The sequence below is a fragment of the Lucilia sericata genome, unplaced genomic scaffold, assembly GCF_015586225.1.
Source record: "Lucilia sericata isolate MDLA Ls3-8-SP2 unplaced genomic scaffold, ASM1558622v1 Contig000079F_arrow, whole genome shotgun sequence".
NCBI classification, from domain to species: Eukaryota; Metazoa; Arthropoda; class Insecta; order Diptera; family Calliphoridae; genus Lucilia; species Lucilia sericata.
This window is the reverse complement of record NW_023994112.1, coordinates 376335-392352: the sequence shown is the minus strand read 5'-3', so window position 1 is coordinate 392352 and position 16018 is coordinate 376335. Positions and strand designations below refer to the sequence as shown.

Genomic DNA, 16018 nt, shown 5'->3' with positions numbered 1-16018 from the left:
AATATTTTTTTTTATTTAAAAAATAATTGAAAACGAGTAAGAGGGCTATATTTGGTTGTATCTCCATCATGTTGTTTTAATTTTTCCTATTTTTAATTTTATTTTTTAAAATTTTTGAAAATTTAATTTTAAATTTTGTTTAAAAAAAAATCTAATTTCATTCATAAATTTTTCCCACCGCTGATGTCAGCCATTAACTATGACAGATCTTGTGTAAAATGAAAACAAGGCAACAAAAACATGCTATATTTTGATCATATCATGATTGTTGTCATTTTTGCAAAAAAAATATATAATTTTCTCAGACTTATATCTTGAAAACCGTTCGGAATTTTTGTTTACTCTCTGAGGCACAGTTGTAGCTATAGTCATAAAGAACAAAAATTGTGAACATATAAAATCAAAAAACTTCATCGTTTTAATTTCAAGTTAAAAGTTTTACATTATGAAATTGCACTCCTTTTATTAACGACACCTATACGTATACGTGTTAATGATTTATTGATTTATTACAAATATTAAGTATACGCCTAATTTGGAGAAGCACATGAAGTAAATAAAAATCGATTTTTTTAAGTTTTTTGTGATCTTGACCTTGAAGATGAATTTTTTTTTTGATTTTATATGTTTACAATTTTTGTTTTTTATGATAATAGCTACAACTATCTAAATCAAAATTATCACTTTTTTGCAAAAAATAACAACGAGGCCCAAAATCTTTGGCAGCTTATAAAAAAGGGTAAGACTGGAAGACACGGGTTTATTTTTGTTTTTTTTTTATCAAGTAGTGGTTATATTTTTTTTTCATATTGCACTGTACAAGTCATTACTCCCCCCGGGGCATGTTTCCTTGATGAAAAACTCCATCTTGGTGTATTGCAATCCCGAGGTATAAAGGTGCTACCAATACCTCTAGTCTGCCGAGACTATAAACTGGTGATGATCAAATGTATCCTCGGCCTTTCCTTGGAATGATTATACATGGGGTCTAACCAGAGTACCATATAATGGCCGGTTGCGGTCTTTAAGAGGTTAAGGAATGCACTGGAATGTGTCATTAGTTGATGGGGATTGCATTTTAAATAATGCAATCTTGCATGACATCATAAGGGTGACCACCTTCCGGTATACCGGAAGATTGATTTTACCTGATTGCTTTTTCCTTGTCGGGGTTTGCATTGGGATTGATCCCATGTTGCCTGTCATTCCGCAACGGGGCTACTATGGCAAGAGATTAGATAGCTCTAGTTCTTCAGCAAAGAGCTTGTTCATGGACCTGCTCAGCCATGTACAAAAATTTCTACCTGAGTTCTTCATAGAAGGATTCACGGGCGCGTGGTAGAGCGACATTCGTGTACAAGTCATTACTATACTCCTTATAAATAATGCAGATGGTAAGTAGTCGTCATTGAAACGTTAACTAGCGATCAAATAATAAGTACTAATCTATGAGATTAAAAGTCATTACTAGACTCCTTATAAGTAATGCAGGCGGTATTTAGTTGTCATTTAAAAATAAGTTATTGAGTAAGTACAAGTCATTACCATAAAAATTGCCGTCAAATACTATGTAACAGATTTAAAAGTTACAATAGAAATTTACTTAAATTGGAAAAGGTTTTAGAACAGAGCCTTTTAAAATGAAGAACCAATTGACAACAACCTTAACCTTAAACAACAAACGAATTTACGGCCAAGCGTGGAATTCTAAACCTAGAAACGACTTAAATTTCTTAAATTTTAATACAATCCAAAAAGTAACAATAATCTGTAATCATTTCACTGTTAAAAGTAAATAAAAAATCACATTTAGTTCTTTAAATAGTTTTTAGAAAAAATTGGACTTAACACTTTTACCCACTAAACTAACAATATGTCATTTAACGCTACATTTGTTGCATGCAAATAAGGTTTATTTATAACTAACAACTAAGACAAGACAAAGACATAAAAGTGTCAAATCACAAACTCAATTTAATGGTTTTATGACTTAGACTACTTTCACAAACCTACACACAACACTCTTATCGTTAACACTTCGTTATTTTAAATTAATGTAAAGTTATACGTTACGTATACGTAATATTTAAATTTGAATATTAAATCCTTAAGATATCTTTAACATTCTTGCTTAAAAATATTAAAAAAAAGAAAACTGAATTGATAATTTTTACTTTAATTTGTTATATCAATGAAAAAAAAACCTAAATATCCCTATAATCCCTGCTTAAGCTAACAAAATTTTTGTAAAAAGATTTATTTATTTTCTTAAAAAAGAATGTTTGCATAGAAACTTTAAGTCCTGCTACTGCCACTACTACTACTGCTGCATAAATATTTGTAAAGTAATGTTATTTGTATTGGTAGAAAGTGCTCATAGATAAAAGTGTTCAATTGAAATTCGTTTTTAAAATTTTTGTGATTTAAACGGATTTTTACATATTTCAGTTATTTTAAGCTGCTGCTGCTACCACAGCTACTGCTGCATAGCATCAACGTTTCTAAATGGAATGACATAAAAAGCAACTAAACTTTTAACAAATCACTGTGATTTACATGTATACTAATGCAAACACTGACACACAGTTACACTCATACTCATTCATACATCTTCAGGCAGCCATAAACACAGATATTTCATAAGTAATACGTCATAATCTCTTCGAACAACAGAACATTTAGTAGCCATACAAATCATATATATATTCTGCACTAAATGCTTAAAAATTGTCACAGTTTTTATTAAGGATTTTATTAAAATTTTTGTATAAGAGTTTACAGCAGTATAAGAGTAGTATAAGGCTAACTTAAAGAGCAAAAGAGAGACAGAGAGAAGGATATAGAGAGTATTTATTGTTTCCTTTTACTTTACTATGACACTAAACATATTATTGCGAAGGATACTGCTGGAGCAATACAGTCGCATTTGGGTTTTGACATGACCAGGACGTTTTGAAACGCAATATGTGAATACACGGTAGTTGTGAGTGAAGTGTACAAGTTTGGAACAAAAATGTTGAAAAGAGTCTTGATTTTTGTAGCCCCAAAAAACAAATGGAAACAAAAAAAAAACAACAACAACAGCAAAAATAAAAACAACAAGCAAGTAATGAAAATTAATGATTAAGAAATAATATGGTTACAGCTTTTTTACTACAAAGAAAAACGGAAATTGTGCGTGTTAATGTATTATGGTGGAAAACGACAACAACAGCAGCAACAACAAAAAGGTTTAAACTACTGGAAAAAGTAAAAGAAAAATAAAGGCAACAACACACTCATAAAGCCGAAGAAGAATAAAAAAAAGAAAATCGATAAAAGATAAATTGTATGCTCACCTAAATGTGAGAAAAAAAATTAAAGAAAAGAAAAAAAAAATACACCAAAAAAAATATATAAAATAGAAAAAAAAAATAAAATAAAAACGACAAAAAAATAACTACATACATACAAGTACACACAGAATACACTTGTATTCGGGTACACAATTACAACAGTGTAGATGTAAAGAATGAATTTTTATGAGTTTTTATATGAGTGTATTTATACATATTATACGAGTGTTACAAGTATGAATGTCTCTATATAAATGTGTGAGTGTGTATGTGTGTGTTTTTTTTTGCATTACATACACATAAATTTAAAACAATAAAAAAGAAGAAATATATTATCATTTGTATGTAATTAGATGAAGTGCAAATGGAACAAAAACAGCAGCAGAAAAGCATATAAAATCATAAAAATTAAATAAAACATACAACAAACTAGAGAGACGTGTAAAGTATCTGAGAAAGAGAGTGAGTAGTGAAGGCAAAGGAAATCACATTAACACATTTTAATGATTAGACTATAAAAACGCTAAAATAATAAAAAAAAATTACAACAAAATACGCTAATAGTATAGTTGTTACATTTGCCATTAAACGTAAAGTCACGTACTTAAGGAAATATTTTTTAATTTAACTTTTTAATTTAAAAATAACATTATAACACCAAAATATTTGCTGCAGTAACAACAACTGCCAGTTTAAACTCTTATATGCTTTGTTTTCCCCTCTCAAAAAAAAAAAAAAAAAATAATTTAAATTAATGTCCCATTTTCCCTTAAACATTTTTAAGTAACAGTTGTAAATTTTACTACCAAAAAGAAACCCAGTTCACTTATGTTACTGCCAAATCAATTTTGTTTTTTTTTACGCTACAAAACCCTAATTCCTTTCTTTGTTTAAAACATTTATAATTTAGTATTTTGTGTTTTTTATGTTTTGCCTTCGCAGTTTTTTTTTTATTTTTTTTAAAGGTCAATTATTTTGCCATTATGAAAGAAAAATAACCGTTGCAGAGTGTTTAAATATAATTATAGTCTAAATAATATTTACATTTATGAACTCTGTAATATATGACTATACACATTTATTATATTTATATGTATGTATGGTGCCTACACTACAACAAACAAACATACATATGTACATACATACACTCTAACATGCATCTAACAAACATAAATACATCCATCATATATTCACTCACTCGTACATTGCCAAATAATATACTTAAACTACAGGGTTGGAAAAGTTGTAACACTGTGAATTTTATTAGAAAAGGGGTATTTTGTTTGATAAAGAAACTTAGTTTTTAAACTTGTCGAATTCGGGTAGTGTGTCTAATTTCTATTTGAACAATCTAAAATGTTCTAAAACTTCTCTTAACATATACTTTACTTAATCATAAGTATTTTATATACCCAACACCACTATAGAGCGGAGGTTGTTATGCATTTATGCTGATGTTTGTAACACTCAAATATAAGGGTCCTTTGCCCATAACAATCGGCTTAGAATCTTAGTCATATTAGTCCATCTGCTACCTATAATCAAACTATAGGCCGAAATTCAAAGAAATTCGTTACACACAGTACTATTGGCTCAAGATAGGTCCATTTTTTCGTAAATCCCCCATACAACTGTCCTCTCAGAATATTCATTAAACATTCATAAATATGTTAATTACGTAAGGTTAATAATCAATTTCGGAACAAGTTAGTTTTATGCAACCAAATAAAACTTTTGATATGGTGAACATTGGGCAATATTTGACCCTAGCCCTAATACAAAGTCCTATTCAGAAAATTACTTTTCTTTACACTTGACTCGTAAAGCGTTGGAATTCGATAAACATAAGTTACTTATTTTTCAAATTTTATTTGGATCGGTCCATATGTAGCCCTAGTCCTCATATAAACTCACCTTTCGAAATTCAATTTGTATTCATATCGATATTGGAATAAAATCGTATAGATGATTTAGATTAAGAAATAATTTTTCTATCAAACTCTGTACAGTTTGCAACATAATTGCCCCAAACCTCCCGATAAAGGCCCGCTTCTAAACCTCAGTCTAATCGTATCGTATTGTAATTAATGAAATAATTATGTAAAATTTTGTGAGAATCGTTCCATAATTGAAAACCTTCATAATTCGACTATATTTTCTTACTGTTTAGAGATTTCATATCAAGTGACCCAACTTTTGAAACCGGAACCGATCGAAAGACATCACTTTCATTATTTGATTTACTTGACATGAAACACCCCTTCGGGAACTTCGAAACACCGATTCCAGACAGAATATCATGGTAAAGCGCAATATAAGAACAACTACCCGTGAGATACCATTGCTACACGGATGGCTCTAAACTGGGGAACAAAACGGGCATGGGGTTCTACATTGAAAATCCAGAATTAGAAATGTATACTACCGTCTATCTAATCATAACATTAGCCTTAAGCGGAAATAACGAAATGTGTAAACTGGCAGATGGTGCCGACTGGGGTTAATACATTTACTGAAAGCCAGAAGACAATTATGGCGATATCGGGTGATAAGTTTAAATCTAAGAACATATTAGACTGTAAGAGAGCATTAACCGAATAGTGTTCAAGATTTAATATTTGCTTCATATGGATACCAGGCCACTCGGGAATAATGGGCAATAAATGGAAGGGAAGGCCTTTAAAGGGAAGGAAACTAGATAAAATTAACCTGACGAATGTAAAACGTTCGACGCAACGCTGACGAATTCCATAAGGCCAATTGAAATAAGGAAACAGAGCATAGAACCACAAAGATATCATGTTGTAACTTTAACAAAAGAAACCGCCTCCAAATGAGCAAATCCGAGATGTTATGTATTCTAAGTGATCACTTAGGATTATGGCTAAAACTGCACGAAATTGGACGAGTGAGTACAAAACAATATAGAGCATGTAGAGACGAAGTGTTCCGTGAAAATCTGGAACACTTTATGTGTTATTACCCGGCTTTTGTCGAAATTAGATTCAAATTATCTTGGTAGCGATATTATTATGCATATAACATCGCTCACGAACACTGATTGGAAATTTCTTAGGAAACTAACCTTCTGAACATAAGCGCAATAGTGGCTCATCCTATGATCCTAATACAAGACAATTTACAATTATTTATCTATCAAAATTTAATCACTAAAACCTTAAGTTTTCAATGTTACTTATTAACTCTAGGGAAATCCTCCAAAATTTCCTATAGGAATCGACTATCTAAGACACCAAATCTAATGAACTACCACACCAGCAACTGGCAAATTGGAACACTGAATCACTAAACATCATTATCTGCTTAATAACTATATTAAGTCTCAAAAAAAAAAAGACTTAAAATCTTATTAGAATTGACCAACCCTGCCTGCATTTATATAAAATGTGAATGGGGCAATTAGTATGTAATTTAAGTACCTTGTGTGTGAAGAAAATAATAATAACAATAATTCATACATATATGTTCCTAAGTCCATACATACATATGCATGCATGTATGTATGTAATTATGTTCGTGTATATGTATATATTATTTCATGTACTTAGTATATTTTCATATGTATTATGAACACAATAAAAAAAAATAATGTTTAAAAAAAAATATTGTTCATATTTTATTTTTAAACAACACAATGGGAATGAACGAAAGAAATAAACTCTTATACCAAAGAACCAAGCAGCCAGCCAGCCAGTGGTACACATACTACTCCTCTAATTTGTTATTTCACTCTTACTTTTGTGTCAAGGGTTGCCAGAAGGATATAATAAGGGCTTCTTTTTGCAATTTTTTTTTTTCTAAATAACCGAAAACAAAAATTTCGGCAAAAATTATGCAAAGGAAATACTTATTAGTTTAGATTAAAGACAAAGAATAATTTGGAGAAAAAAGTTAGAGGGTCAGCAAAAAAAAACACTAGAGATGACTGAAAAGAAAATATGTAATACGAGGGCTACTAGATAAGTTTTGAGCAAATTACTTTTCTTTTAAATAGTGTTAAATGAAAGAAATCTTCCTCAATTTTATGAATATTTTCATAACTGCCTAAAAGTATACCACAAATTCAAAGAAAATGGTTTTACGGAAAGGAATTCTTGGAATATTCCTGAAAATGAGAATAGAATTGAATTGAATTCCGAAATAATAAAACACATATTTTTTATAACTGCCTGGAAATATGCCACAGATAAGTATTTTTTTTTTTTTTTGTAAATTTTTCTATTAATACAAAATAATGAAATATATTCCTGAAATATTCTTGAAAAAAAATGTTATATCATTATTATTCTTTCGAAAGTGAACATGTTTTCCTTACACACACGAACATAAACCAACCGTCTTATACAGTTTTCTATGTATATTTTACCAAACTTTCTATAGCAACATTTCGTTGGTATTGCAGGTTATAAAATCTTACATTCATTTTAACAATTCTGTATTCTTTTTTATTAAATCTAAACATATGAAGTAGTAAAATTACTTGTGCTCGTCTAATTAAGTCACGTATGCAAAATATACAGGAAAAACGTAGAGAAGTGATAAATTAGTTATAAACCAACAGGTATTATTAACCATTATTTCTATTAAATAAAATCTTTGACAATAGGAAGCATATAGTAAGTAGTAAGTAACAAGTACAAAGACATTCATATACATATACATAAATAAATATAATATAATTAAGTAATTTCGCTAGATAAAGATAATTGACTAATTTGTTTGATTTAATTAATTTTGATTTATATAAATAACTTTAAGAGGAATAGCATAAATAAGCAACAGGAAAAGAAGGAAACTATAAGTTGGAGAATAAAAGAAGAAATTTTGCTGAAATATGAAAAAAGTTACAAAATTTGCTTAAATTTTAACAAGGCCTTTCTATATAATTATTTGGAACTAATATTATTTTGGTAATATAAATATAACAAAACTTATTATTTTCGGGAATATTCCAAGAATTTATTTTCATATTATTTTGTACTAAGATATTTGTATAAAATTTCTAGCATACTTTTAGGCAGTCATGAAAAAAATCATTATGTTGAAGGAGATTTTTTCGTCCATAGTCTAGTGCATAGTATAGTCTAACGTCTAGCCTAAAGTCTAACCTAAAGTCTAACCTAAAGTCTAGTCTATAGTCTAGTCTATAGTCTAGTCTATAGTCTAGTCTATAGTCTAGTCTATAGTCTAGTCTTTAGTCTAGTCTATAGTCTAGTCTAGTCTATAGTATAGTCTATAGTCTAGTCTATAGTCTAGTCTATAGTATAGTCTATAGTCTAGTCTATAGTCTAGTCTAGTCTATAGTCTAGTCTATAGTCTAGTCTATAGTATAGTCTATAGTATAGTCTATAGTCTAGTCTATAGTCTAGTCTATAGTCTAGTCTATAGTCTAGTCTATAATCTAGTCTATAGTCTAGTCTATAGTCTAGTCTATAGTCTAGTCTATAGTCTAGTCTATAGTCTAGTCTATAGTCTAGTCTATAGTCTAGTCTATAGTCTAGTCTATAGTCTAGTCTATAGTCTAGTCTATAGTCTAGTCTATAGTCTAGTCTATAGTCTAGTCTATAGTCTAGTCTATAGTCTAGTCTATAGTCTAGTCTATAGTCTAGTCTATAGTCTAGTCTATAGTCTAGTCTATAGTATAGTCTATAGTCTAGTCTATAGTCTAGTCTATAGTAGTCTATAGTCTATAGTCTAGTCTATAGTCTAGTCTATAGTCTAGTCTATAGTCTAGTCTATAGTCTAGTCTATAGTCTAGTCTATAGTCTAGTCTATAGTCTAGTCTATAGTCTAGTCTATAGTCTAGTCTATAGTCTAGTCTATAGTCTAGTCTATAGTCTAGTCTATAGTCTAGTCTATAGTCTAGTCTATAGTCTAGTCTATAGTCTAGTCTATAGTCTAGTCTATAGTCTAGTCTATAGTCTAGTCTATAGTCTAGTCTATAGTCTAGTCTATAGTCTAGTCTATAGTCTAGTCTATAGTCTAGTCTATAGTCTAGTCTATAGTCTAGTCTATAGTCTAGTCTATAGTCTAGTCTAGTCTAGTCTATAGTCTAGTCTATAGTCTAGTCTATAGTCTAGTCTATAGTCTAGTCTATAGTCTAGTCTATAGTCTAGTCTATAGTCTAGTCTATAGTCTAGTCTATAGTCTAGTCTATAGTCTAGTCTATAGTCTAGTCTATAGTCTAGTCTATAGTCTAGTCTATAGTCTAGTCTATAGTCTAGTCTATAGTCTAGTCTATAGTCTAGTCTATAGTCTAGTCTATAGTCTAGTCTATAGTCTAGTCTATAGTCTAGTCTATATCTAGTCTATAGTCTAGTCTAGTCTAGTCTATAGTCTAGTCTATAGTCTAGTCTATAGTCTAGTCTATAGTCTAGTCTATAGTCTAGTCTAGTCTAGTCTATAGTCTAGTCTATAGTCTAGTCTATAGTCTATAGTCTAGTCTATAGTCTAGTCTATAGTCTAGTCTATAGTCTAGTCTATAGTCTAGTCTAGTCTAGTCTATAGTCTAGTCTATAGTCTAGTCTATAGTCTAGTCTATAGTCTAGTCTATAGTCTAGTCTATAGTCTAGTCTATAGTCTAGTCTATAGTCTAGTCTATAGTCTAGTCTATAGTCTAGTCTATAGTCTAGTCTATAGTCTAGTCTATAGTCTAGTCTATAGTCTAGTCTATAGTCTAGTCTATAGTCTAGTCTATAGTCTAGTCTATAGTCTAGTCTATAGTCTAGTCTATAGTCTAGTCTATAGTCTAGTCTATAGTCTAGTCTATAGTCTAGTCTATAGTCTAGTCTATAGTCTAGTCTATAGTCTAGTCTATAGTCTAGTCTATAGTCTAGTCTATAGTCTAGTCTATAGTCTAGTCTATAGTCTAGTCTATAGTCTAGTCTATAGTCTAGTCTATAGTCTAGTCTATAGTCTAGTCTATAGTCTAGTCTATAGTCTAGTCTATAGTCTAGTCTATAGTCTAGTCTATAGTCTAGTCTATAGTCTAGTCTATAGTCTATAGTCTAGTCTATAGTCTAGTCTAGTCTAGTCTATAGTCTAGTCTATAGTCTAGTCTATAGTCTAGTCTATAGTCTAGTCTATAGTCTAGTCTATAGTCTAGTCTATAGTCTAGTCTATAGTCTAGTCTATAGTCTAGTCTATAGTCTAGTCTATAGTCTAGTCTATAGTCTAGTCTATAGTCTAGTCTATAGTCTAGTCTATAGTCTAGTCTATAGTCTAGTCTATAGTCTAGTCTATAGTCTAGTCTATAGTCTAGTCTATAGTCTAGTCTATAGTCTAGTCTATAGTCTAGTCTATAGTCTAGTCTATAGTCTAGTCTATAGTCTAGTCTATAGTCTAGTCTATAGTCTAGTCTATAGTCTAGTCTATAGTCTAGTCTATAGTCTAGTCTATAGTCTAGTCTATAGTCTAGTCTATAGTCTAGTCTATAGTCTAGTCTATAGTCTAGTCTATAGTCTAGTCTATAGTCTAGTCTATAGTCTAGTCTATAGTCTAGTCTATAGTCTAGTCTATAGTCTAGTCTATAGTCTAGTCTATAGTCTAGTCTATAGTCTAGTCTATAGTCTAGTCTATAGTCTAGTCTATAGTCTAGTCTATAGTCTAGTCTATAGTCTAGTCTATAGTCTAGTCTATAGTCTAGTCTATAGTCTAGTCTATAGTCTAGTCTATAGTCTAGTCTATAGTCTAGTCTATAGTCTAGTCTATAGTCTAGTCTATAGTCTAGTCTATAGTCTAGTCTATAGTCTAGTCTATAGTCTAGTCTATAGTCTAGTCTATAGTCTAGTCTATAGTCTAGTCTATAGTCTAGTCTATAGTCTAGTCTATAGTCTAGTCTATAGTCTAGTCTATAGTCTAGTCTATAGTCTAGTCTATAGTCTAGTCTATAGTCTAGTCTCTCGTCTTAGTCTATAGTCTAGTCTATAGTTCTTAGTCTATAGTTCTAGTCTATAGTTCTAGTCTATAGTCTAGTCTAGTCTATTGTTCTAGTCTATAGTCTAGTTATAGTCTAGTCTATAGTCTAGTCTATAGTCTAGTCTATAGTCTAGTCTATAGTCTAGTCTATAGTCTAGTCTATAGTCTAGTCTATAGTATAGTCTATGTCTTAGTCTATAGTCTACTAAGTCTAGTCTATAGCTGTCTATAGTCTAGTTAAGTCTAGTCTATAGTCTAGTCTATAGTCTAGTCTAGTAGTCTATGTCCTATCTCTAGTCTATAGTCTAGTCTAGTTCTAGTCTATAGTCTAGTCTATAGTCTTGTCTATAGTCTAGTCTATAGTCTAATCTATAGTGTAGTTTATAGTCTAGTCTGGCCTATAGTCTTTATAGTCCAGTTATATAATGTATATTTTAGATTTAATTTTAACAAATAAAATGATCACACTATAAAATAGCCTGAAGTATGCCTATTTTTTTTAGAAATTTTACGAACATGGGTTTTAGGAATATTCACAAAAATATACTATTTTTTAAATTTAGTACAAAAACATATAAAAGTATAAATTTAATTATCTGCCTAAAACACAAAACTTCTTTAAGTTTTAATTAATACAAGAAAACTTTTAAGGGTATTTTTTTTTTCAAAACCTTATGTTCATTACTGTTTGCTAAAGGATAAGTCCCTAATTTAAGTTCTTTTACTTATGTCAACCATGACTTTTCAAATTATTCCTGCCAAACACTTCATTTTAAAACGTATAGCTCTTCCTCCTCTAAAGTCTATAATCACTGTGAAAATAGAAAAAAACCTTGAAAATTATAACATAAAAAGGATTTCCTTATTTAAGTTAATTTTCCTTAAAATATATCTAGCTAAAATTTTGAAAAAAAAAAAAAATGACAAGACAAAACAAACTTCAGCATTTCTTTTCGTTTCACTCTAGTCTTATGTATGCTGTTGATAATAATGTTTCATTATGAGGAAACTTAAAATGGCCCTTGGTAAAAAAGACATCCGGTTTTGGTTTTTCTAAAATATCTCTTGTATAAACTAAACAGAGTGTTCGTGTTTGGGAGTTTTTTAATGCTTCGGAAATATATTCTAATATTAATTAAACTATGATTCAACACATAATAAGATGTAAGAATTTTGATTTTCTTTTTTAAAGTTAGCACTTCAGTTTTTCTGTAATCTTATTAATTATTTCATATGAAAGCATTTTTAAAATGTCTAATTAACTTTAAAGCCTATTTATATTTAAATTAATGTATACTTACCGTATATTATGTGATACTAAAAGGAAATGTTAGGAGTTTCCGTTGTTTCTTTTTGAAATTCTTATGTGTAACGTATTTTAATTGGGGTAGAAAATATTGTTGATTCATTTTAAGAACGTAAAGATGCATTTAAAAATAATTTGTATAATTATTCCATAATTATATTAATTTGCTGTGCTTGTGTCAACCATGTGCTATTGTGGAGGTTGTTTATGCTAAAAGGAAAAAAGATAATAAATATATTAATTATTTATTTTATGTTACAATTTAGCAGTTCAAGATAACTCGTCCACATATTTAAAAGAAAATAAATAGACTACATTTTGGATTACAAATCGATTTAGGTGACAGCTGTCTTTTGGATTTCTTATCAATAGACATTTAAAATAAATGATTTCTATTTAATTTAATGAATATTTTTATAACTGCCTAAAAGTGTGCCTCAAATTTATTGTGAATTTTATTCGAAAATAAATTAATACGAAAATTGATTCTTGGAATATTCCTAAAAAATTTAGAATTCATTTTCTCTACATTTCTGATAGGGTTTTTTTTCTAATACTGCCAAAAAAAAAGAAATGCAAAAATTTAACATGAAATTTTTTCTAGTGCGAACATAAATTCCTGGAATATTCTCGAAAGTAATTTTTAGTCTTAAGAAAGAAAAAAACAAGCAGACAAGTAAATACTCCCTAGATTACAAAAGACGCAATACATTCTCAAAACTGCAGGCAAAGGAAAGAAGAAAATGGTAAAAGAGAATAACAATTGTTTATTTTCCAAAAATAGAAATGTCCATGAAATTCAAAATTATAATAAATAATTCATAAAAAATTGCAACCACATGTTTTCAGCTGAGCTAAGCATAGGATATTTTTGACACTAATTTGACGCCTTTTCATCTACATACATTGTACATGCATTTCAAAATCATATTGTCCATGACAACAAACAATTTTAATTACTTCTGTGTAAAAATTCTTTGCATTATCTATAATCTGTGGAAAATTAACACGTTTACAACGTTTAATTTATACATTTTAATTAGTTTTACATATTTTAATACACGTTAGCGATTTGTATATTTTAATAATAGAAATATTTCCTAGTTGCTTAAAAATAACACGCATTATATAAATTCCGATTAGAGTTTGCGGGTTTTATAAATAGATTTCAAGGTTTGGGTATGTATCTCTAGAAAGTACATATGTATTAATCATTAATGGTTAAAGAGTATCCAAAATATATTTTTATTAATGAAAAATCTGTACAGATAGATATATAGCAACAAAATTGTATATTAAACTAGCTCCTAAAACGGGTAATCTATCATCAAGTGAATTTGAAGGCCAGTGTTCTTTCAAAATTGAAAACGTCTAACGAACTCTTTTTTTTCGGGAAGATTTGTAAAAAAATTAAAATTTTTCAAGAATATTCCAAGAATTTGATGTTTTATTTCAAACTGTGTAGCATACTTTTAGACATTTGAAATTTTTATTTAATTTTATCTATTCCGTAAATGTTTCGAGAATATACCAAGAGTTATATGATTTTTATTTAAAATTGTAGTATACTTTTAGACATTTGTAAGTATTAATTTTTCTTCAAATTATTCTGTTCCCTAAACCCATCCAAATGTTCGCTTAAAATTTTTTCGAGAATATTCTTTGAATTTGTAGTTTTTTGTTTGAAATGATTGCATACTTTTAGGCATAAGGTCCATAATTATATTCTTTCAAAATTAAAAACGTTCATCGAACTTAACTTTTCCGCGAAAGTTGTAAAAAAATTATATTTTTCGAAAATATTCCAAGAGTTTTATATTTTATTTGAAATTGTAGCATATTTTTAGGTATTTTAAATGTCTATTTATTTTTATATATTTCGTAAAAGCATTCGAATGCGTTCTCTTACAATTTTTGGAAAATTGTCAATGAGTTTGCTGTTTTTGTTATTGTATGTTATTTATGTTATTGTATCATACTTTAAGGCGTTTATAACTTTTTAACTATTCTCTTAAACATTTTTCAGAATATATTAAACATTTTTTGATTTCTATTTAAAATTGTAGTATACTTTTAGACATTTGTAATTATTAATTTTTTATTCAAATGTTTTCCTAAAATTTTTTCGAGAATGCTCTAAGAATTTGTATTTTGTTGTTTGAAATTGTTGCATACTTTTAGGTATTTAATTCTTTTAATTGTTTTATTCAACAGTTATCATTTAATCTTAACTTTTGATCGAATTTAAATAATGTCTTCAATAGTCTGCGAGGTACCAAGTATACAACTACTCTACAACTATTTCGAGATTATTCCAAAAACTTGTTATTTTATTTGAAATTGTAGCATACGTTTAGAATTAAAAATGTGATAATATAAATATATATTTATTAATCCTCACAATTTTTCCCCCTCCTTTCCGCCATGTCAAATTTAAATAAATACTCTTGTTTTTAATAAAAACGAAGAGTATTCATTTAGTTTATTTTTCCATAATAATGTGATAATTAACATGATTTAGATATTTTTAGCTATGTATGTATAATTTATAACAAATTTTATATGCTTTGATTTTTATTGATTAATTGAATAAATTTAACATGACATTATATGTATTATGCACTGATGAATGAACTTTTAATGTGACCTTTAGCTAATGCTAATTACATTATATTAAATGACATTTTTTCTATTTTTTTAAACAAAGCAGAAAATGGCAAAATAATTTTTTCTAATATTCGATCAGCTTTGTTGCCGCACTAAGAGGGGAGTTTTTTAATATAAAATTATTTACAAATTTTTTATTTAATCCCCTTAAAGATTTATTACAATTGCTTATTTTTAACAATTTCTTCAATTACTTTTAAAATTTAATATGCTTTACATTAATATAACAAATTTTATCCAACAAGGAAACAATTTTTCAATTTAAAAAATGTTATTTTTTAACAAAATGCCTAAAATAATTGTGATTATGGCAAAAGCCCTTATTAAAAAAAGATGATCTGTTTTGTGCTGGTAAGAAACTGTCTTAAAACAGTAAAACATTAATAAATCAAATTAAAAATAAAATAATAAAACACACACAAATTCTGTTATTTGAAAAAGAAAGAATATTTTAAGCTTTAACTTTACTTTTAACGTAAAAGAAGGAAGAAAAGTAAGAAAAAAAGTAAATAATACTTTTAGGGTAACAATATAAAAAATAAATGAGTGTGTGTGTGTGTGTTTGTAATTTTAAATAAACTCTCTTGTGTTTCTCTTACTACTAATACTAATACTCTCTTGTTTAACAATTGTGATGTAGAAAACTCTCACTATTTCCTGTTTTAGTTTAAATAAGTGAGAGTGTTGTAGTCGGCTGTGTTGAATCTTATATACCCTAATTTTTTAATTACAATTTAATAAAACATACACAAAGGGAAAAAGAAATGTACAC

General features: G+C 28.6%; 1 protein-coding gene across 5 annotated transcripts in view; it reads left to right on the top strand.

Moving 5' to 3' along the window:
* The first annotated feature begins 2931 nt into the window (after positions 1 to 2931).
* The window catches only part of LOC119616555 (limbic system-associated membrane protein-like), a 96672-nt gene continuing 83585 nt past the window's right edge, over positions 2932 to 16018 (top strand). For 2 of the 5 annotated variants that reach the window (XM_037972977.1, XM_037972975.1), the window contains exon 1: positions 2932 to 3249. The gene's annotated coding sequence lies outside the window, so the exon portion shown is untranslated. Of the gene's footprint in view, positions 3926 to 16018 lie in introns of all 5 variants that reach the window. The other 3 variants (XM_037972974.1, XM_037972972.1, XM_037972973.1) reach the window with 2 other exon arrangements.